This window comes from Dryas octopetala, chromosome 2 (assembly GCF_963921425.1).
Source record: "Dryas octopetala chromosome 2, drDryOcto1.1, whole genome shotgun sequence".
NCBI classification, from domain to species: Eukaryota; Viridiplantae; Streptophyta; class Magnoliopsida; order Rosales; family Rosaceae; genus Dryas; species Dryas octopetala.
Genome location: NC_141367.1, coordinates 18,335,568 through 18,359,578, shown reverse-complemented (window position 1 = coordinate 18,359,578; position 24,011 = coordinate 18,335,568). Strand labels below are relative to the sequence as shown.

The following is a 24,011-nucleotide window of genomic DNA, read 5'->3' as shown; positions in this document are numbered from 1 at the left end:
GAGAAAAACTTATAAATAAATATACTACATTATCTTATTAAATGTAATATCACGGAATAATAATAACATGGCAAGTGGTTAACTTTTCAGGTGTCCCAAGCGTGCTAGCTAGTAGCTAATACCTATATGTACCAGCCAAAAAAAAAAAAAAGCTAATACCCAGGGACTATATAGTTTGGTCCCAATTTCCTTCTTCTTTGGATTTTCTTTTGTTCCAATTTTGTTGTTGAATTTGTAATTTGATGGCTCATTTGCTTATCCAATTTTCATTTTCCTACGGACTATATAGTTTGGATGGAAGAAACTCCATGTTGGTTAAACAACAACTCATCCTCGATGGCGATAGAGGAGCTTTTTTTAATTACATTCATCCATTCCGTAAAATAAAATAAGGTTGCCACTTGCCACTTGCCACTTGCCACACACATTTAGTGCAACATCCAGGTACCGAGGTACGTGTAGTAATCTTTCTTGGCGATATGAATTTTTTTATCTAAGTTTCCATCAAATTATTATTTTTATTTATTTTTACATAATAACCAGTTTTTATTTTTTATTTTTAAGTGAGCCAAAATTCATTAATCAAGAATATGCATGCTTTACAGAACCGTTGTTGACAACACAATTCATTAACCAAGACGGATACTCCTCTAAAATAATAATACTAATAATTCACTCTCTTTCAACGCAAAACGAATTAAGAGATGAGCAACTATATTACCCACTCTTAGACTAAAAGAAACTTTAAACTAAGACCCCTCTAAGAGTTGCCTAATGGCATCAACTACTACCCCTTCTAAAGCTAAACAGTCCTCCTCTTTCTTAACAAGCAATGGTGAAAACCCGACATCAATAGCAAACTCCAAGTCCAGATTTAAACTTGAGATCTATAACTTCTCTATCTCGTTCTAATGCTATTTAAATTAGAGCTTGTTGGAGCAAAAAATTGCCGTGACACATGGCGATTTTCTATTTGCCGAAATAAAGGAGACCCAGTACTCAAAAGAGGAAATAAATTCATAATTAATTAGATATTTAAAATAATAATTAAGAGTGATTATGATTTCTTATATTTATTATAGTAATAATGACAAAAATTAACTTAGCGATTTAATGAGAAGGAAAACGTGGGAAATAACTCCTCACATTATCACCAAAGTCAACAGTCTAGACATTAATGGAAAAAAATCCCATGAATTCTCCAATGAATTTCACGATTTCTGAAAGGTAAGAATAACAGACAAAATCCAAAAATTAATGAGAAAAGTCTGTATAAAATCCATGAAAATTTCACGATTTCTGAAAGGTAAGAATAATAGACAAAATTCAAAAATTAATGAGGAAAGTCTGTATAAAACCCATGGAAATCGTTGATGAGAAGGAGGTGAAAAATCATTATCTACCAATTAAAGAATTTCCTTTCTCTTACTTTAGCATTGGAGAGTTTTTTTGCAGGAAATCCACCCTATCGACTGGGAGTTGAAGCTTTGACAAGATAAAAAGGAAAGTTCAGCCACTTAATTTGTTCCACGTCAAACGTTCGTGTGTTAATCTTTATTATTATTGACTAAATTTTTTTTTGAGAAATTTCAAATTCAACAGAGCTCATAAAGACATTTTTCTTAGATTTAGATGCTCCACTATAAGAGCTAATTAAATCCAGTAAAAACAAGTAAATGATCACCAGAATCCTATATGTAAACTAGTCGCTATTCTTGCAATTATAGGAGAAAATTGTTATTAAGCCAAAGATAAAGATAAAGATTGGATATATATGTCAATCACTTTTCTTTAAGAAATTGACACCTTTCCAATTAATGTACCATCATGATCTAGATCATGGTGCGGCTGTTCCCTCAAGTTGCACGATTAAGGTACTATTTGTGCCCAACAAATCCATTTTATTTTAATATTAAATTTTTAAACCAGTACTGCTACACTCCATAAATTAGTTTATTACATTTTATTCATCGCATAATACCTAGATGGAGATCCTCTCTTAAGCACTCTAATTTTTTAATCTTGCTAACTTTTTAATTATAAAGTGTCACGTGTCTTTTATAAAATTATATGGTTCACACTCATTTAGAATTATAATTACAAAATCAAAATAATTAAAAATAAAAAACATGTGTAATTTAACCACATAAAATTAGAAAAATTTAATCTTTGAGCAAACATGAATTTAAGAACCCTAAGTCCCAAATTTATTGAATACCAAAAAGAATTTTAAAACCCAGATTTTTAATAAGAGGAATGAGTAGAACCCTGATTTGTTAATTTTGAAAAATTTTAACATCAGCATAAGCCCAACTCTTCGCATCTCATTCATCATGTTCTTCTTCTTTTTCATTCTCTCTGTTTCTTTTAAAATTTTTTATTTTCTCTACTTTGGAGTACTGTTAAAGAAGGCATAGTGGGGTTAAACTTTGGAGGAGTAGTGAAGAATCAACACATAGAGGACGAAGAAGCATATAATCAGATAAGCTTCCTCCAAATCCATATAATCACCTAGTGGGCTCCAAATAATGCAGAATTGCTCTGTGTATATGTTGGAATTGGGGTTCAGTGATTTGGGATGATAAATGTGGAAAGATCATCTCCGGAGATGAACTGGGTTTTAAAATTCTTTTTTGTATTTAATAAATTTGGGACTTAGGTTCTTAAATTCATGTTTGCTCAAAGATTAAATTTTTCTAATTTTATGTGGTTAGATTACACATGTTTTTTATTTTTAATTATTTTGATTTAGTAATTATAACTCTAAATAAATGTGAACTATATAATTTTATAAAAAATATGTGACATTCTATAATTAAAAGATTAGCAAAATTAGGAGATTAGAGTGTTTAGGAAAGAATCTCGATAGTGTTTAATTTATTTAACTGAAAACTTCTCATTTGTAAGTAACAAACAAAATACTTAAAAAATATACCGAAACAATATTATTTGATGAATAAATTTAATAAACATATTTGATAACTCAAACATTATTTTATTTTATTTTATTTGTTGTTTGTGACGACAAGACTGCAAGAAGTAATTATTGGGTATTGAAAAAGGATCCATTAAACTAAGCCCAAGTTGTTAGGTAGTGAATAATTAACACTGGTAATCTAGCATATGCATATCACAAGTGGTACCACTCGCCACATTCTATTGTTAAAGACAGCCGCCACTTGAACAATACTTGAGAGAATAAGAGATTTGTTTCAATCCAAAACAATCCTTGTTTGTTGTCTATAGGATTCTTGTATGGCTAAAAGCTAGGAACTCGAGACAAGACGACACAAAGCTTAGAATGTTTTCTATAGTATAATGAATTAATGATCATGGCACGAGATTTTCTTTTTGCTCAGAATCTTCCACATTCAAAATTCAATGCCAACTTCGTTATTAAGTTGGCCATCTTAATGTAGTACATTATGACTTATGAGAGAAATAAATACAACAAAAAGTGTATATGCTGTTGAATGAAAACTTTTTTGGCTAAGTAAGAAGTAAAGATGATGTTGTAGACTTTTCTGGAAAAAAAAAAAAAAGATGATGTTGTAGACTTTTGTCATTTGAAGCTGAATCTGACTCGTAGGAGCCCATTGAAAACGAGAAAGCTCAACCCTACTTGTAGGAGCCTTTACTAGGATTTCAACACTTCTTTTGGATGGATTGGCAATATGCAGCTAGCCCATTCAAAAGCCATTGGGCCTAATTTTAGATATCCAAGACAAGTGGGTTTAATGATACAATATATAAGAGGGAACAAATGTAAGCACAAAGGTGACTAAAATTTTGGGTATGTTCTATTCACTCTCCTCTAAGACAATTTCAATCGAGATCAAGGTGGGTTCCTGTCTTAACTCGTGTGGGCATATTTACACTAAGTTCTTACTAATTTACTATTCGTGATGCTTTTCTTTTTTGGTAATACAAACCAGTATTCATAATTTGGCTCTGGTTGTAATTTTTGCTTTTGTAGAAACAATTTTAATTTCATCAATTAATATGCATAAAATGGCTATAACATATGGATTTCCTTCTATAATAATCAAGTTGCTGTATAAGGAAATTTTACCTGCAAGTGGAAAGGCAATTGATTGCATACTATAACATTTGTCTCCATATTTCCTTTCAAAACTTTTGAAACTCTGATATTTAATTTCATACACAAAATTGGTAACATTGTTTATATACTTTAGGATGGAAATCCATTTGTTTGCTTGGCATGGAAATGACTTAAATTTCCTTGAAAAATTAGGAAATAACTTACTCATTCCAGGTTGGATCATAAGCCCTATCAACATGCACTCACACTAAATTGTGCACTATAATTAGAGACACATACATGTCTCTTCAACTTGGTGTGTATCCTCTTAGCCAAAAAAAATAAAAAAATTTGTGTCCTGCTTAATTATTTGAAAAAAATATGAGTTCATCTTTGAGAGCGCTCTTTCCCTTATGCTAACACTGTTTGTTATTTTCATAGCAACAAGTGGTACTAAGGCTGGTCTCATTAAAATTCTTAAGCATATAAATGTGAGAGTCACAAATTTGTTGGCGAGCTAGCAATGCAACCTGACGGTACATTGTAAATCGGGTGATGATTACCTTGGGGACCAAACAATTCCTCCGAGGGAGAACTATGAGTTTGGGTTCAAAACAAATATCTTTGTAACCACACTCTTCTTTTGCAGGTATATATTTCGATGTTTTGAGGACTGACAGGGATGATTGTAAGGAGTGCTATTGGTCTATAATTGAGGATGGCCCTTGTTTGTATGGTAATATTGATGGTATTTGCTACCAGTGTAACAAAGATTAGATAAGATCATCAGAAGATTTAGTTGTAGGAGACATTATATATTAATTTATTAGTGAGCATATTTTGTTATTAATCCTTCATGTCTTCATAATGAATAATCTGTTCAATGCAATTATTTTCAGAAATCCACCAGATTCTATCAATTAATGAATTCTATTAAGTTTTTAATATATTCTACTAGATTTGGTAAATTCTATTAAAATCCTAATTTAATACCAACAGATCTTGACAGATTCTTTTTAAAGTCCAAATTAAATACACATTGACTTATGAAATCTTTTAAATTCTTTAAAAATCCAGATTAAAGGCACCCCCTTATTAGTATCCTCTTAGCAGAAAAGGGAAAAAAGAAAAAGACTTGGTGTGTCCTGCTTGCTTGGAAAAGAAAAATGAGTGCACCTTTGAGAAATGTTCTTCCCCTTATGCTAGCGCTGCGTGTTATTCCCATAGGAACAAGTGGTAGTACTGAGGATGGTCTTCACATTCCAAAGCATATACATGCGAGAATCACCAACTTGTTGGTTAGCAATGCAACTCTGACGGTCCATTGTAAATCCGGTGATGATGACTTTGGGGACCAAACAATTGGTCCAAAGGGAAACTATGAGTTTGAGTTCAAACAAACATTTTTGGAACCACACTCTTCTTTTGCAGGTTTAATTGGTTGAATGAATCTTACTACTTCGATGTTTTCAGGACTGAAAAGTATGATTGTCGCGAGTGCTATTGGTCTATAATTGAGGATGGCCCTTGTTTGTATGGTATTGATGGTATCTGCTATCAGTGGAACAAAAATTAAATATGATCTTGGGAAGATCGAACTATTAGTACCAGCTAGAGATTATTAGTGAGCATATTACGTTATGTAATCCTTATCTTAACAATGAATAATATTTGTTCAGTGCAGTTAATTAATCCTTATCTTAAAATTTTTGCAGAGACAAGAAGATGATTCTGAGGGAATATAATCTTTTTGTGTATTATTCGTCTCTCAAGGAGTTATGTATACAAAATTATACAATTAGTCAATTAATGGCAAAAATAAAGACAAATGCTTAAACATTAGCCTAAGTATTTGATATATATAGCATATATTTGGATATATAACTAAAATATATAGTCAGGGAGGATGAGTAAATGAATTAGAATTAGACTATTTTATCATATTTAGTTTGATTTCTTTCGATGTAACAAAAAATGATGATACACGTACTAATGATGCTATCTTGGGAGTTTGGTGTAACAAAAAATGATGCTAATTAATGATGCTAATGATGTAACAAAAATTGATGATACACTAATGATACTATCTTGGGAGTTTGAGTTAGAATGTCACATGCATGCGCGCTATTTCTGAAACACTATTTTTCATGTTGAATGGTGCTTTACATATAAATTTTGTAGGTACATGGTTAATTTTTCAATCTTTTATCTGTTCTAGAATGACTGAATTCCCTAATGACTAAAAATAGGTTTTCTTTCTTGGATTGGGTTTGATGGATCAAAACTTAAATTCTTATTTTTGTTTTGGCCGATTAAATTCTTGGTATTTTAATTAGGAACATACAAATATATGACAACCTTTTTCCTAAATCTAGCTCACCAAACATCTATGTAGTACACATTAAAAGGTAAACTTATTATCTCTTTCGATTACCCTATAAAATGCCTCAAAAATCCAACATTTTATTATGACCTAAAAGAGAAGTTAATCAACTGAACAACCAAGTTGGATTCTCTTCTTGAAAAAAAAAAAAAACATAAAACATTATTTTGCTATAAAACCATATAGCTAGCTAGCTATAGAACCCACATGCCGGCCTCGATCAAAACATGTTGAGCCTTACAAAAATGAAGAAGGGAAAAACAAAAATATGGCAGGTGCACTATTTTGTGCTCTTCCTTGCTTTGGCTTTTGGCCCCAGCAGGCTAGCACTTCAAAATTAATTCCCCGGGACAATGCACTTTGTGCGTGTCATCAACAAGCTCGAAAATTTTCAACTCGACTTCCATTGTGCATCAGATGCAGGGACGGATCCACATACAAAGGTGGGGGGTCGGGCGACCCCCCGGCGGCCAGCCAAGAAGCCCACAACACCTCATCTCTCTGGACAGCGACCCCCCGAGTGTCTGGATGGCGACCCCCCCTCTCTGCACGGCGACCCTTACGGCCTCACTTCTCTCAGCCTGGGGGTGGTGATGATTTGGATGTCTGGTGAGTAGTGAGAGAGAGTGAGAGCTGAGAGTTGAGAGAGTGAGAGAACAGAGACCAAGAGTGAGAGGCTGGTGACGGCAATGATTGCCTGAATACTGCTCTCTTAAAGCTACGTGGGCTGGGCCTAGTTGAAAAGGAAACCAATTGGAATGGGCTAATACCAGTTGGTGGAGCAGCCCTTTTAACTAAATGTTTTTTTTAGGTTGATTGTTAATATTACTAAACCCTTAGGTTTGGCTCTAGGCAAATTTTTTTTTTTTTTGTTTTTGTTTTTGTTTTTGACACTGATTGACATTGTTAAGAGCATTTAATAAATGACATATAAATATCAATTTAAGAAAAAAAACAAAATGGCCAAATGGTCTCAACGCCTCACCTGTTCAATATTTTTGAGAATTTTTCCGAGACAAACAAATCTCCAGAATTTACTAACTTGTGTGTGTGTGTGCAGTGTGCCCCTCACTCAGTCACTCTCATTCTCTTAATTAAATTTCCCAAAACCCACTAACCCAACCTCCACCACCGAAGCCGGTCACCTGCCCGGTCCCTAAAAAATTTTGCCGCCGCTTTGCGGCACTAAGCTCCACCTGACATGTAGAGCCATCCCTGAGCAAGGGCACCAGGGGCGACCGCCCAGGGCCTAATTTCAAGGGGGGCCCAAATTTTTTTTAATTATATATATATAATATATGGTATATATTATAATATTTAAAATAATAAAAAATATATATATATATATAATTGCTGTTGAGTAGCCTGATGTGTTGTTATAAAATAAAACATTAGTGTGTATATATAATTGCTGGTGGTTAGAAATTATAGTTTTTTTTAAATGGGGCCTAAAGTTATTGGGCCAAAGGTGCATAATCATTGCACATGCCTTGGGAAAAAAAAAAGAAATTGAAAGTTGAAATGTTTTTTTTTCTTAAACAAATATATATCTCTCTCTCTGTCTGTCTGTCTGTCTCTCTCTCTTTCAGGCTTTCAGCTTGCCCAGACTAATCCAGTTTCCCAGTCGCCCTCTTCCTCAATCCTCAATTAATTGATTCAATTAAATTGAAGACTTGAAGTTAATCCATTCGATTCTCAAGGCTTTAGCCTTTAGCTCCCCTCTTCAATCTTCTCTTGAGTCTTAATCTCTTTCTTAGCCCTGTCTTCAGGCATTTTCATTAACTGTTTTGGCCCTTTTCTTATTGTAATTGTGTTTTTTAGGTGGTGCATTTGATCACATAGTTGCTCAGATTGTTGAAGAACCTCTTTTTGACAAGTCTAAGGACTGCAACTTTAATTTTTTTTTGTTCAAAGTTTGTATGTTCAAAGGCCCTATAACTTTAATTATTTCTTGTCCAAAGTTTTTTATTCAAAATTTGTATAAAGTGTGATATCATTTTATTATTTTCTTTTTAATTTTCAAGTAAAAGTAAATGAAAAACATGTCTATAGAATTATATATATATATATATATATTGTACAAAGGGCCCATTTCATATTTTCACCCTGAGCCTCTAAAATGTCAGAAACGGCACTGCTGACATGAACCCCCAAGTTGGGAATCCTGGATCTGTCTCTGATCAGACAGTTCTTCAGCACATGAATATGGCAACCACAGCCTACCAATGGGAAGTATGGGTTTGGGTTTCACACTGGGATTTATACACGCATTTTGTATCTAATGCGATACTCGGACCACACTTGTCTTGTTGATGCATTTGAAAACACTGATGAATTTATTAAGAGTTGTGGTGAAGTCCATTGCATATGAAGTGGTATCTACTTGTATAACTTCAAGTTTAATGAGTATTCAAAACAGTATGATTGGTAGAACAAAAAACAGTATGATTGGATATATCGAAAATAAAACAGGAAGATGATCAATGTATTCAATATGGAGTTTGATGGATTTTAATGGAAATTAAAAGTTTAGGAGTATTCAATCTAGACTTTTGAAGAATCTATAAACGTTTAATAGTATTTAATCTAGACTTTTAAAGAGTCTATAAAATTTTAGTAGTATTCAATGTAGACTTTTATAAATTTTACAAAAGTCATGTGGTATTCAAAAAGTCATCGACTTTTAAAAAAATTTTAAATGATGGAGTTTCATAGACTTTACAGTGTAAAATACAAATAGCAAAGTACATCAATTCTCCAGCCTTCTCCCTAGAGATTTATATGGATTTCAAAATTTAACATTTTTTTTAAAATACGATGGTTCTAACAAAGACATCCAGTAAAACCTTTGCCTGTAAACTTTCGATCTTTCTAATAACTGTGAGATGCCAAGCCATATTGTTATATAATAGGCTTATTAATTCGCACATTTACCACATGAAATTATTACTTTTCTCACTTCACCCCTTAAAATTTTAATGCCTTTATCTACTTGCCTAAAAGTTTATCTTGTGTTCCACATTATCCAAAACCATCAAGTCCAACAATGCCCCTGTTTGAATTGATGACAAAATTGCCCCACATTTGATAAGTCATTTATATATCATATAAATGTACTCTTTTTACTTAGATATTGAATGCAAAAGTTGATTGTTTTATAGAGATCTTCACATATTTCAGCTTTTGTATTTTCAGGAGCTGTAAAATGTAAAAGATGGATAAATTGCGTTTTACTTGGGAATTTTTGGATAAAACCACTTGGAGATGAAAGCTAAGAGTTCAAAGAACGTTGGGTCCAATTTCCAGAGTCATTGGATCAGCCAATCGTTCAAAACAAGCTGTCAAAGTCGAGTTATGAGTTATTCGGGCAGACTGGAGCGATTGGGCTTGAGGATGGTTTTAGCCAAGCTTATGAGCTTTTTCTTGGAAAATGTTTGTCATCAAAGTTGTAGCTGACATCAAGACCTTTTCAACGCCATCTTACATGTCCAATTTGGTGAAGATTAAGGCCTCCAAAAGCCCAGAATCGGATTCCCTACTGTAACCCGCAAGAAATTAGGAAAGCTGATTAGAACTTTCTATTTTTAGTTTCCTATGTAGTTGCGTTTTTATGGGCTGCTTTTTTCCTTATAAGTTAAGTAATTTGAGGTTTATTAGGACTAGGAAAAGGGGGAAAGACCCTATATAAAGCATAGCCCAGGTCAGATTAAAGGATGGATCGTTACACTAAAAAGGGGAGACTGACTGAGGCGTGTGCGTGCATCTCTTTATTGCTGGGTTTTCTCTTCCATTCTTATGCTATTACTCGGGTTTTTAATTATGTTTATGTGTAACTAAACCTCAAGCTAGGGCAGGGCTACACCCTAGCAGGATGATATAGCAACTTTATTTTTATTTATCCATTAATATGATTCTTGGTTTGAACTTTTAATTGTTGTGGTTTATACTGGTTACATGCCTGATGCTTGATCACCATGATGGTATATGACTAAGTTATATGATGCAAAATTGAGTGAATGACACACTGATTTTGATGTATGCTTCTTGCAATTAAAAGGTGTAATTACTTAGGGTAAATACCATGCTATAAGAATTACATGATTATTTTGGTTACTTGAGTTCATTATCCTATGCATGTTTATATCTAGCCTAAATACCATAGGGAGATTGCATGTTGTAGGAATTATTCTAGCCTAAATGCCATAGGAAGAATAAATAAAGGATAACCAATGTAATATCCAAAAAATAATAATAATAATAAATAATAATAATATTTATGGGCTTTAAAATTTGGGTTAAATTACTAAGTTTGGGCTTTAGCCCAATTGTTTTACAAGAGATGAAAAGCCCAACTTAAAAAAAAAAAAAAAAAAAAAAAAAAAAACTGAATGGCTTTGAAGATAATACCAATGTCCATCCCCTTAATTACATATACACATAAGCCTTGATCAATGATTTTGATTTTTCTTAGAGGGATGAGTCACCTCTAGGCAATGATGAGAGCCAATGAACTTAACCAAATTTCAGCAAACAAGTTGGATTATAAGAGAGGGCTGGTGTGAAGAGCTCACACCTACGGATGCAACGAAGAAAAAAAAAAAAAAACTGAACAGAGAAAAGAACACAGAGAGAGAGAGAGAGAGAGAGAGAGAGAGAGAGTGGGAGAGTGAACTAGAAAGTGTTAAAGAAGGAGAGGTTAGAAACTGAAATTTTATCTTAGAAGTTTTTTCTTTAAACTTTCCCTAAACTAATCTCTTTTTGTCATCTATGGTTTTTCTTTACTGTAGGAACTCACAGCTTTTAGCCTCTATAGAACTCAAGGAGGGAATAAAGAAATGTGAGTTTAAGGAACCCATGGAAACATGGGTGTCCTTAACAAATTTTTTTTTCTAAAACTTGTTGTTTTATAATTTTATTTACACACCTTTCTTTTATGTTGTAAAACTAAAAATTAGGTTGTAGATAGCCTTATTATAGCCTTAGAAACATGTTTTGCGGTTTGGAATTGAAGGAAAATGAAAAACAAACAAGTATGAAAAATCTGGAAATTTTTCCAGAAAATTCGCATGTTTGTATGGCCTCCTTTCGAGCCTTATAACTTGAGTTTTAACCGTCCGTTTTTCATGTTCTTTATATGGTTGTAAAGAGGTGATGCAGAGCTTTAAAACAAGTATAAGTTTTCTCAATTTGGTGAACGTTTGATAGGTCAAAAATCGAGTCAAAAATGAGATAAAAAAAACTGGAAATCTGGAAAAAAAACAGGGGCTGTTTAAAGTGACGATGAACAGTGCCCGGCCAGCCACCCCACTCGCACCGCCGGCGCGTGGTGGCGCGTGCGGCTGTTTCCGGTGACTTTTTTCGCCCAAGTTTCACCCTCCTAACTCTATTTTTCGATACGAGTCCAATGGTATAAGTTTCGCGTCAATCCGACACCTCTAAGTTAGAGTGTGAGTTACACTCTCCTTAAAAAGAGAGTGAAATAAATTTAAATCTAATTAAGTTATATCTAAACTATATTTTTTTAAACTTTTAGACCCGAACACATAGGAACGGACCAAGAAGGAACTCGAGCTCAAGAGATTAAGGTAGGGTCTCTATTTCCCTAATGATTGGACTATATTACAATTAATCCTTGTGTCATGTTGTGTGATTTATTTTCTTGTGATAATTTATCTTTATTACTTGTGATGTTATTTCTTCATTAAATGTATCAAGTGCACTATATTTGTGAATAAGCTTTTATTATTAATCTTGTGTGTGCACTGTGAAATTCCTAAGTCTGTGATATTTATTATTATGCATGTACTATTTAATTTCTTTATACATGCATTAATGTTTATCTTTACATGCATAATCACAAGTGCATAAGGAAAGTGTGATTGTGAACAAGGTTAAGAAAATGATTAATTGAGACACCAAGAAGAGAGGGAGATGAACTTGGTGGTCTTGTGATTTATTAGAGATACCATGGAGAAAGGGAGATGTACCTGGTGATCTCATGATTTGTGGAAGAATTATTGAAGAAAAAGTGGAATTAATTATATTGAAAATATTTGGGCTTAAGGGACGGACGGGTGTTGGCTCATACTTGGGACATTCGGGGCCACAGTGGAAGGATGCACGGTATGGGACGTGTAGGCCTGTTTGTCTTGGGTATGTGTCAACGGGAATGGTTAAGGAGTGAGTACACACATTCTCATTGCATATAATTGAAATCATTATCTGTATTTATTTTCTTTTACTGAGACATTGATTAACTGTGATAACTGGCCATGAGGGATCAATATACCCTACTGAGCCTTAAAAGCTCACACCCTAATAAATCATGCAGGTGACGGAAATATGACCAATGATGTGGAATACCCAAGGGAAATTTAGAGAATTTGCTGGAGTACTATGTTTTGTTTGTTTAACAATACATTGTAATATATAAGAAGATGAACATCTAGTATGGTACTCTTGGAATAGTATTTTGCTAAATAAAGTCTATTTTTCATTTTCACTTTACTTAGTCTCTTCAATTATTTTATATTATTTTATTTTATTTTATTTTATTTTTATTTTCTTCTCACGTCTTAATTGTAGAAAATTTTTTATAAATCTGCGATTAAGACGTAAGTCACGCTTCACTCCTAGATATTAGATTTTATTCAGGATTGGGGTGTGACAACCAATCTTCAAACTAGAATTCCCCTTTAATGGATGAATGAAATATGTGCTATATTGGAAAGCTTGTGGTGGACGCCTAGCCTTAGTCCTTTATATCTTTGATTTTACCAACTAATAATCCTTCTAAATCTTCTTTTTAAATTTGTATTTTTATTTTACTGCATTCAATTCTTAAATAATCTCAAAACGTAACTCAAAATTTTCTTGTTTTACAAGTTCAGTACTTGGAGCATCTTTTCAATTGATTTCAGTCCTCGTGGGAATGACCTCGTATTTACCTTTGCTATACTAATAATAGCCTTGTTCTATTGCGAGTATATGTAGTGTTTTAACCTCTGTTTTGCAGGTGGCTAAAATTCTATCACCCCACCACGTAAACGCGTACATTATCAAATCAAATGTAGTAATTAACGGATTTGACGGTTTCGGGTTATGTGGAACACAAGCTAAGCTTTTAGGGGATAAAATGTAACTCTAAACTTGCAAAGGGTGAAGTAATTAAGACAAAGTTATATTTTTATGGGCTAAATGTGCAAGTAAGTCTATATAATAAAGGGAAAAGTTTTTAAAATACTCATTATGTTTGAATGTCTAATATTCTTTAGTTATGATTTTTTTATAAAAAAAAACTTATGTATACACTCGATCACACTCTCACAACATCTCCTCACATGTGATCATTTATGGTGAGAGAAAGGGTGTATACAGTTATACACATGTTACATGCAAGTTTTTCTCTACAGATATCTAGACACATATGCATTAGAACTCTACTACAACAACCATAATCCATTATTAAGGGCCAGACCATTTTCAATCCACAATCACAAAATTAATTTTGTCCATCAAGAATAAATAAAGAAAGACCAAGAAAAGAAAATGCTTCCCCCCCACAACCCAATTGATAATTTTCTTGACAAAGCTATAAAAATAAATACTAATTAGTTCATACCAGGCCCACCAAAGGCACTAAAATTAGTTGTTGATACACAAAATTCATCCCATAGTCTACCCTAACCTCTAACCTCCACGTCAAGGTCCACATAAGCCAACACGTTGTTCGAATATGCCCTAACGTCAATCGTTTTGCATGGCTCTTAATAATGAATCATGGTTGTTGTAGCAGAGTTATAATGCATACGCGCTTGGATATTAGTAGAGAAAAATTTGCATGTAACGGGTGTATACGCTCATACTCTGACAACATCTTTTCACATGTTAATCATGTGATCTTTCTGTTACATGCAAGTTTTTCTCAACTTTGTAATAACTTATCATCGTGGTTTAAAGGCTTATACTCTTGAAAGTATCACACATACCTTTATGTGGTGGGTCAATTTTTGCCACTAGATTGGCTTTTATTTAGGTAGAAAAATGATTGCTTTCATTACCACATTTTTACTACGATGGAAAAACTTAATTAACTAAGATAGATGAATGAACCTGAGTGTTGGAAAAATGAAATATCACCATCATATGATTCTCTTTTAAGTTATTGGAAGAAGGAGAACATGAGAGATAAAATGCAAATAAGTTGTAAAGATGATGTATTACACACTTGGTGGAGATTTGTAATTCAGTACGTATTTCTTTATCTAATATAAATTAATTTCATTATAGTTGACTATATATCGTTGTGTGTAGTGTTCTTATAAAAAAACTGTAGATTAGTTTCAATTAACTATATTATTGTATCCAAAAAACTTTTTGAAACTATCAAATATATTCATCATGAACGATAATATTTAGTCGGGTTTAGGGAAAGAATCAAACTATGTCATATACGCAGAGGCAATAAAAATTATTGATGTCGACAAAGTCTATATTGTTGTGTGTAGTAATCTTGTAAAAGAATGTAAATTTTATTTCAATTAACTACATTATCGTATCTACAAATATTTTTATTTTTATTTAAACTTGTAGATATATGTAATGTGTGAAATGTATGTATAGAAATATGATAATTATATTTATTTCGTAAGTGATAAGTGTAATTATTAATGAATATGAGCTCTAATATCAAAACGAACAAGGAACAATCCATTTCGTGGATGGCAATAAAATGGATGGTAAAATTGTCACATACAAAGTATTAAATGAAAACAAAGTGAATAAGTTCTTTCACTCTTCTACATTACCACATCAATATATTTTGAAGCCTTTACTAGCTTTAATTCTAAATATAGGAAGTTTTGGGTTATGTGTTATGACAAATTTGATTGTATTTTAAATGATCAGAAGAAAGAGAACATGAGAGATAAAAGGCCAATGAGTTGTAATGATGATGTATTACACACTTGGTGGAGATTTGTAATTCAGTACGTATTTCTTTATCTAATATAAATTAATTTCATTATAGTTGACTATATATTATTGTGTGTAGTGTTCTTATAAAAAAATGTAGATTTGTTTAAATTAATTACATTATTGTATCAAAAAAACTTTTTGAAACTATCAAATATATTCATCATGAACGATAATATTTAGTTGAGTGTAGGGAAGGAATCAAACTATGTCATACACGCAAAGGCAATAAAAATTATTGATGTCGACAAAGTCTATATTGTTGTGTGTAGTAATCTTTTAAAAGAATGTAGATTTTATTTCAATTAACTACATTATCGTATCTACAAATATTTTTATTTTTATTTAAACTTGTAGATATATGTAATGTGTGAAATGTATGTATAGAAATATGATAATTATATTTATTTCGCAAGTGATAAGTGTAAGTATTAATGAATATGAGCTCTAATATCAAAATGAAAAAGAAACAATCCATTTCGTGGATGGCAATAAAATAGATGGTAAAATTGTCACATACAAAGTATTAGATGAAAACAAAGTGAATAAGTTCTTTCACTCTTCTACATTACCACATCAATATATTTTGAAGCCTTTGCTAGTTTTAATTCTAAATATAGGAAGTTTTGGGTTATGTGTTATGTGTTATGACAAATTTGATTGTATTTTAAGTGATCAGAAGAAAGAGAACATGAGAGATAAAAGGCCAATGAGTTGTGATGATGATGTATTACACACTTGGTGGAGATTTGTAATTCAATACGTATTTCTTTATCTAATATAAATTAATTTCATTATAGTTGACTATATATTGTTGGGTGTAGTGTTCTTATAAAAAATGTAGATTTGTTTCAATTAACTACATTATTGTATCCAAAAAACTTTTTGAAACTATCAAATATATTTATCATGAACGATAATATTTAGTCGGGTTTAGGGAAGGAATCAAACTATGTCATACACGCAGAGGCAATAAAAATTATTGATGTCGACAAAGCATATATTGTTGTGTGTAGTAATCTTTTAAAAGAATGTAGATTTTATTTCAATTAACTACATTATCGTATCTACAAATATTTTTATTTTTATTTAAACTTGTAGATATATGTAATGTGTGAAATGTATGTATAAAAATATGATAAGTATATTTATTTCGCAAGTGATAAGTGTAAGTATTAATGAATATGAGCTCTAATATCAAAATGAAAAAGGAACAATCCATTTCGTGGATGACAATAAAATGGATGGTAAAATTGTCACATACAAAGTATTAGATGAAAACAAAGTGAATAAGTTATTTCACTCTTCTACATTACCACATCAATATATTTTGAAGCCTTTGCTAGTTTTAATTCTAAATATAGGAAGTTTTGGGTTATGTGTTATGTGTTATGAAAAATTTGATTGTATTTTAAATGATCAGAAGAAAGAGAACATGAGAGATAAAAGGCCAATGAGTTGTAATGATGATGTATTACACACTTGGTGGAGATTTGTAATTCAGTACGTGTTTCTTTATTTAATATAAATTAATTTCATTATAGTTGACTATATATTGTTGTGTGTAGTGTTCTTATAAAAAAATGTATATTTGTTTCAATTAACTACATTATTGTATCAAAAAAACTTTTTGAAACTATCAAATATATTCATCATGAACGATAATATTTAGTCGGGTTTAGGGAATGAATCAAACTATGTAATACACGCAGAGGCAATAAAAATTATTGATGTCGACAAAGTCTATATTGTTGTGTGTAGTAATCTTTTAAAAGAATGTAGATTTTATTTCAATTAACTACATTATCGTATCTACAAATATTTTTATTTTTATTTAAACATGTAGATATATGTAATGTGTGAAATATATGTATAGAAATATGATAAGTATATTTATTTCGCAAGTGATAAGTGTAAGTATTAATGAATATGAGCTCTAATATCAAAATGAAAAAGGAACAATCTATTTCGTGAATGACAATAAAATGGATGGTAAAATTGTCACATACAAAGTATTAGATGAAAACAAAGTGAATAAGTTCTTTCACTCTTCTACATTACCACATCAATATATTTTGAAGCCTTTGCTAGTTTTAATTCTAAATATAGGAAGTTTTGGGTTATGTGTTATGTGTTATGACAAATTTGATTGTATTTTAAGTGATCAGAAGAAAGAGAACATGAGAGATAAAAGGCCAATGAGTGCTGATGATGATGTATTACACACTTGGTGGAGATTTGTAATTCAGTACGTATTTCTTTATCTAATATAAATTAATTTCATTATAGTTGACTATATATTGTTGGGTGTAGTGTTCTTATAAAAAATGTAGATTTGTTTCAATTAACTACATTATTGTATCCAAAAAACTTTTTGAAACTATCAAATATATTTATCATGAACGATAATATTTAGTCGGGTTTAGGGAAGGAATCAAACTATGTCATACACGCAGAGGCAATAAAAATTATTGATGTCGACAAAGCATATATTGTTGTGTGTAGTAATCTTTTAAAAGAATGTAGATTTTATTTCAATTAACTACATTATCGTATCTACAAATATTTTTATTTTTATTTAAACTTGTAGATATATGTAATGTGTGAAATGTATGTATAGAAATATAATAAGTATATTTATTTCGCAAGTGATAAGTGTAAGTATTAATGAATATGAGCTCTAATATCAAAATGAAAAAGGAACAATCCATTTCGTGGATGGCAATAAAATGGATGGTAAAATTGTCACATACAAAGTATTAGATGAAAACAAAGTGAATTAATTCCTTCACTCTTCTACATTACCACATCAATATATTTTGAAGCCTTTGCTAGCTTTAATTCTTAATATAGGAAGTTTTGGGTTATGTGTTATGACAAATTTGATTCTATTTTAAGTGATTGGAAGAAATAGAACATGAGAGATAAAAGGTCAAATTTGATTACCCGAAAATATATTACAAAATGTTAATCAGTTGTAAAAATGATGTATTGCATACTTAGTGGAGATATGCGATTTCGTAAGTATTTCTTTTTTAACTACAAATTTCATTATAATTAACCATATTGGTTTGTATTCTGGGATACATTCCTAATCTCACAAACCTGGGATATATTCTCGTGCAAAATATAATTTACTTACTATTTATACTTTTCTCTACTAAGTTCTTTTTAGTCACTTTTTTTTTTTTTTAAAGCACCTTTATAATTTTGTTTAGGTGAATGGTAGTATCCTTGGCATGTACATTTCCGTGGCTCCTATCATTTACATTTTAGTCTGTGGACATCAACAGGGTCATGCACCCTTCGCAGCAAGAAGCGATTTTGAATTACTTTCGTTTGCAATAGAGAGCTCCCAAAAATTTTTGAATTTTAAGAGACGGCGTGAAAGTTTTCCCCGTGGAAATGTTGTGAGCATCGAAAAGGTTTAACACTTATGATTCTGTAATTTATCTACCTTCTTATCATCTGTTACAAAATGTCATTCAGTTGTAAAGATGATGTATTGCACATTTGGTGGAGATATTCGATTTCGTAAGTATTTCTTATTTATTAAAAATTTCATTATAATTGACTATATTTGTTTGTATAGTAATCTTTCAAGATAAGCTATCAAATATTTTCATGATCAAGAGTATATTAAGTCAGGTTTGTTGGAAGAATGATTATGTCATATACGCAGAGGCAATAAAAATCATCAATGTTGGAAAAGCCTAGAGAGACTTGGTGAACATTAAGCAGTGGAAGATTCAAGATTTGAAAAACTATAAGCATATGCTCGAAAATAAATTCCAATTCTCTTCAATTGATTCAAAATTATCTTTTGAATATTTGGCCAATCCCCCTAAGTAAGTTATTTTGTGCTCTTCAAATCTTATATAAAAATATATGCATTATCAAGTTTTTAAAAATAAAAAGCTAATGGACCAGCACAAATTTCGCAAAGCACTCGATATAGAAGTTGATCAAGGTTCTTTTATTGATCGAGTATGAGAAGTGAAATATATACAAAATCAATGCATGGGTGATGTACTAAAAACAATCTATATAAAAAAAAATGAATATGAATATAATGATGAAGTGTCATTTGATCTTTTTCGATTCTTACGACATGTGTATATCCATGGTGCAAAATATGTAAATTTTGAAAAGATTGACATACAGATTTGGACACTCTATTCGAGTTTCTTAACTCGGCTGCATGAGTGGTTTTTCTAAAGAAAAAAAAACCACAAGGCATGTATATATTATTTAGTTCTTGGTTTTTCTTCTTAAATATTTCAAATTAGTTATTTAATTGTAGTTTATTTTATTTATATAGCGAAAATTTTGCATTAGGATTGAAAAAGTGATGTGGTAAAAAGCTCTGATTTGGTTTTTATGGAGGTATTTTTTATTTGGTTTAATATTTTTATTTAGTAGGAATTGGTTTTTCTTTTATTCCTACTTAGTAATAATATTTAAGATTTGAGAGAATTTAAGCATATGCTCGAAAATATATTTCAATTCTCTTCAAATGATCCGTAATTATTGTTTGAATATAACTTGACTAACCTCCTACGTAAGTTCTTTGGTGTTCTAAAAATTTTATTAAAAAATATATGCCTTAACACATTTATTATTTTATCAAATACATTTTTTTTAAGGAATAAATTGACGATTGATCGATATTGAAGAGTATCGAGTAGTAATGGAGAAATTCATCACACACTCTTTCTTGATGAGTGCTGAAGAAAGAGTGGAATATGTGATGTACGTCTTGACTTTAATTGATGATATTTAAAGTGTGCATAGTAGCACTCGCATCAACAGTTGCTACTGCTCCCTAAGGCGTGTGACTCGACCAATTGATGAAAGGTGAATAAATTGTTGATCAGGGAGCACAATAAGCATTCGTGACCTAGTTATGTGCAATTATCCACTCAACTGCTATCCACATTCAATTCACATCAGCTTGCACTAGAAGGGAATCAATGGATATGAATAATTTGGCTAGGAGGCTTGGTAGAAAGGATTATTGGTCTTAATAATTTGTTCATGTTGTAAATAATATAGCATATGTGGATGTCTACATGCATGTAATAAATGGAAACTTGGAGTAGCTTCCAAGTCTTGGAATTGGTCGCCAAGTAAACTTGGAGTGATCTCCAAGTTCTTGAAGTATTATCCAACCAATTTTATGTCTATAAATAGGCCACCTAATGAAAGAAGGGATCATCCTTGAAAAATCCTTGGCCCTTTCAGATTTTTTTATATTCAATTACATAAATTGTTTCATTGTTCTTTTTTCAGGCATGATACTTCTTTATTCTATTGGTTAATTACTCCCTTAACAATCATACTGCACTTACCTTTATTTTGGATCAATAAATACTTAATTTACCATTCATGATCCATTTATATAAAGGAAAAGATTTTGTGCCCTAGTAAGGCACAAGATCCATGTGCCCTAATATGATGTGGCAAAATTATTTTTAACACATCACTATTTATTTGCCACATTAAATTAATATCATTATTGTTAAAAGACTATTTTACCCAATTCAAATCTAATGTGAGACGCCCCAAAATCCGGGTCCATCACAGCGGCACCTACCTTAAGAATACTCGAAAATATAATACTCAAACCCCAAGTATTATACTCCTAAATATTTTCAAAATAGGTAAGCCTTATTAATAATAAAAAAAACTGGTTGGATCAGAGATAAATTGCTAGCGGAAATATAAAATCTAAATAAAGTATTTACATTTAAACCAACCCAACAAAGTTACAGATAAGTTTAAAAGTAATCTCGAGGAAAATTACAAAAATAACCAACCCAAAGATAGATGTTTGATAATTTACAAAACAAACCCAAAAGACAACAGCACGCTAATTTACATAGCAAAAGTGATCCACAAAGATCATAACCGACCTGCCCAAATAGAAAGGATCAAAATCCGACAAATCGGAGACTTGACAAGTAGTAAGGCCGCACCTTCAGTCCAAGTTGTCAACCACTATGTTTTCTGCACTCAAAGAGTACAGTAAGGGTAAACATCACATACGATCATAGCTTCCTCTCAGGGGACCTTGGCTAGGTTTTAAGATAGTACGAACATATTTATACTAAATAGCTAATGAAACACATCAAAATAGCACAATGCACAACTAGATAATCAATATCAGTTCGAAACCATTTGCATGCTCAAACAATTAATAAAAACATTTCGGAACGTTCCTAATACAATACCTGATGATTGAACTTAAAATTGGTCAACTACCATCCTACCTGGATTATCAGTAAAAACTGATTTGGTAGCGAGAGTATCTATTCTTGGTTACTACAACTTTAGACTAGACGCCAAGATAAATTGACTGCTACCAGCCTAACTGTATAACCGCCTCCAGAGGTTTAGGGGATCGAAACTCAAGGTCAACTCTATGGTGACCACTTACTTCAAGTCATCCTAACAATTCAATTATCACAATATAGGACAAAAACCACGCCACATATGACAATCACAAACTATGCAAATTTCTTATGCATTCAGTTTATACTAGCATATATAATACATGCAATAAAATAGGGCCACTAGCAGGGTGTGAGATTCCCCCTACCTGGAATTCTTTGTTCAGCTTGATATCCACAATACAAATCCAATTTACAGCTCTCTACTTCACCGGGTCCAAATATTGGGAAATTGATGTAATCCTTAGTTAACTTCTAACCAAGAACAATTATTCAAATAAAAAATCTAAATCTAAATCCAAATCATAATAAAATCTTAATCAGAAATTAAATAACCAAATCGTCAGTTTGGAAATCTTACCAAAAGATTGAGTAATCAATCCGAATCCACTATTGAATTCACTGTCAAATTCAATACGCAAAACGTTTGATTACTCTAAAGGATATGAAGTGATTTTGGTTTGCAGGTGAGAGGGTGATTTCAGTTTGCAGGAGAGAAAACTTACGGGTGAGAGGAAATGATACGCGAAGCTAGAAAACAAGCTGGGAGGGGGGGTATATATAGATTGGCTGTCGAGCCCTCGTCGGACTGCCAAGCGCTTGGCAGGCCTTGCTGATCGCTTGCCACCAAGCCGAGCCCTCGATGGTGCATTCCACAATGTTCCACCGAGTTCTCAATTCTTCTCCTCGCTTCTACGCGCCAGCTGCCTCACTCTCTCTCCAATTTGGCTGTCAACTTCTCAACCATTTGATCAACTTGATCAATGGTTGAGATCTTGTCATCTCATCCACTTATTTTCTCACACGTTTCCAACTTCAAACACTCGCCAAAAATACAATCGGTCATCCAAAAATGTTCTGAAAAATGCTACGTACTCGTAGCGGCAAATACTAATTTCTTATGGACTTAAAACTAAGTTTGGATTTCTAGGGTTTACACAAAAATCCTAACATTTTCAATAAGAAATTCAAAGTAACCTAAAAAATAAATAACTCAGGAAATAAAACACAAAATTTTTTCCGAGGTCTAACATAATGGCTACAATTACTATTTATAATCTAATGGTCTTTTCAACAACCACATCATATTTAGAGAAATTAAATAGTCATATGTCTTTCACAGTCTTCTTCTTCCATCCGAAATCTTTCTCTTCATTTTATCTCTCTCTAAGAGTCCAGTTTGTGGTTCTCGATTCGGTACACCAATTTGGTGTTCCCGATTCGGTAACCGTACTGAACCTAGTGGACATATATATATATATATATATATATACCGAGAGCTTAAAGTGTGGGATCCTACATTTAGTGCTAAATGTGGGATGGGGTGGATGGGCCCATTCCATGTAGTTTTTTAACAATCCGAACTGTCTATTTTTTAGACCTCTATTCATAGATCATCCTTGCAAAAAATTAGCCACATTGGAAATCTTTTGCGTATCTAACTTTGATCAAACAAATAGACGGTTTTATCAAAAATATTTGGTTTGTCTATTTGTTTGATCAAAGTTAGATAGACAAATGATTTTCGATTTGGCTAATTTTTGCAAAGATGATCTATGAATAGAAACCTAAAATATAGACGGTTTGGATTGTTGAAAGACTACATTGAGTGGGCCTATCCGCCCCATCCCACATTTAACGAGATTCCACACCTGAAGGGGTCTGTATATATATATATATATATATATATATATATCCAAGAGGAAGTATTGTATATAATATAGCATATGTGAATGCCTACATGTAATAAATGGAAACTTGGAGTAGATTGCAAGTCCTAATTGGAATTGGTCCCCAAGTAAACTTGGAGTGATCTCCAAGTTTTTGGAGTATTATCCAAGCAATTGTATGCCTATAAATAGGCCACCTAATGAAAGAAGGGATCATCCTTGAAATCTTCTCATTGTTCTCTCTTGTAATATTCTCAATCTCCTCTCTTTATTTTCATTTGTTTTATAAGAGTTCCTAGGTTGTACACTTTATTTTACTCTCAATAAATACTATGTCTTAAACAGCAAGCAATCGGAGCTCGGTCTTAAAATTCTAGGAATAATTGGCTGCTTTGTATTAATTTTCCCCAAATCGAGAGTTCAGAAAGCCCTTGACTGTCCCACAAAATAAAATAATAGGGCTTTTGAGTTTAAAAGGTTAATTAGGACTC

At 32.0% G+C, this 24,011-nt stretch overlaps 1 long non-coding RNA gene across 1 annotated transcript; it reads left to right on the top strand.

Moving 5' to 3' along the window:
* Positions 1–11,956: 11,956 nt before the first annotated feature.
* LOC147293679 (uncharacterized) lies at positions 11,957–12,932 on the top strand. Its single transcript, XR_015120909.1, has 2 exons — positions 11,957–12,010; positions 12,757–12,932. It is a non-coding gene; the product is annotated as an uncharacterized LOC147293679 (long non-coding RNA).
* Positions 12,933–24,011: the final 11,079 nt, after the last annotated feature.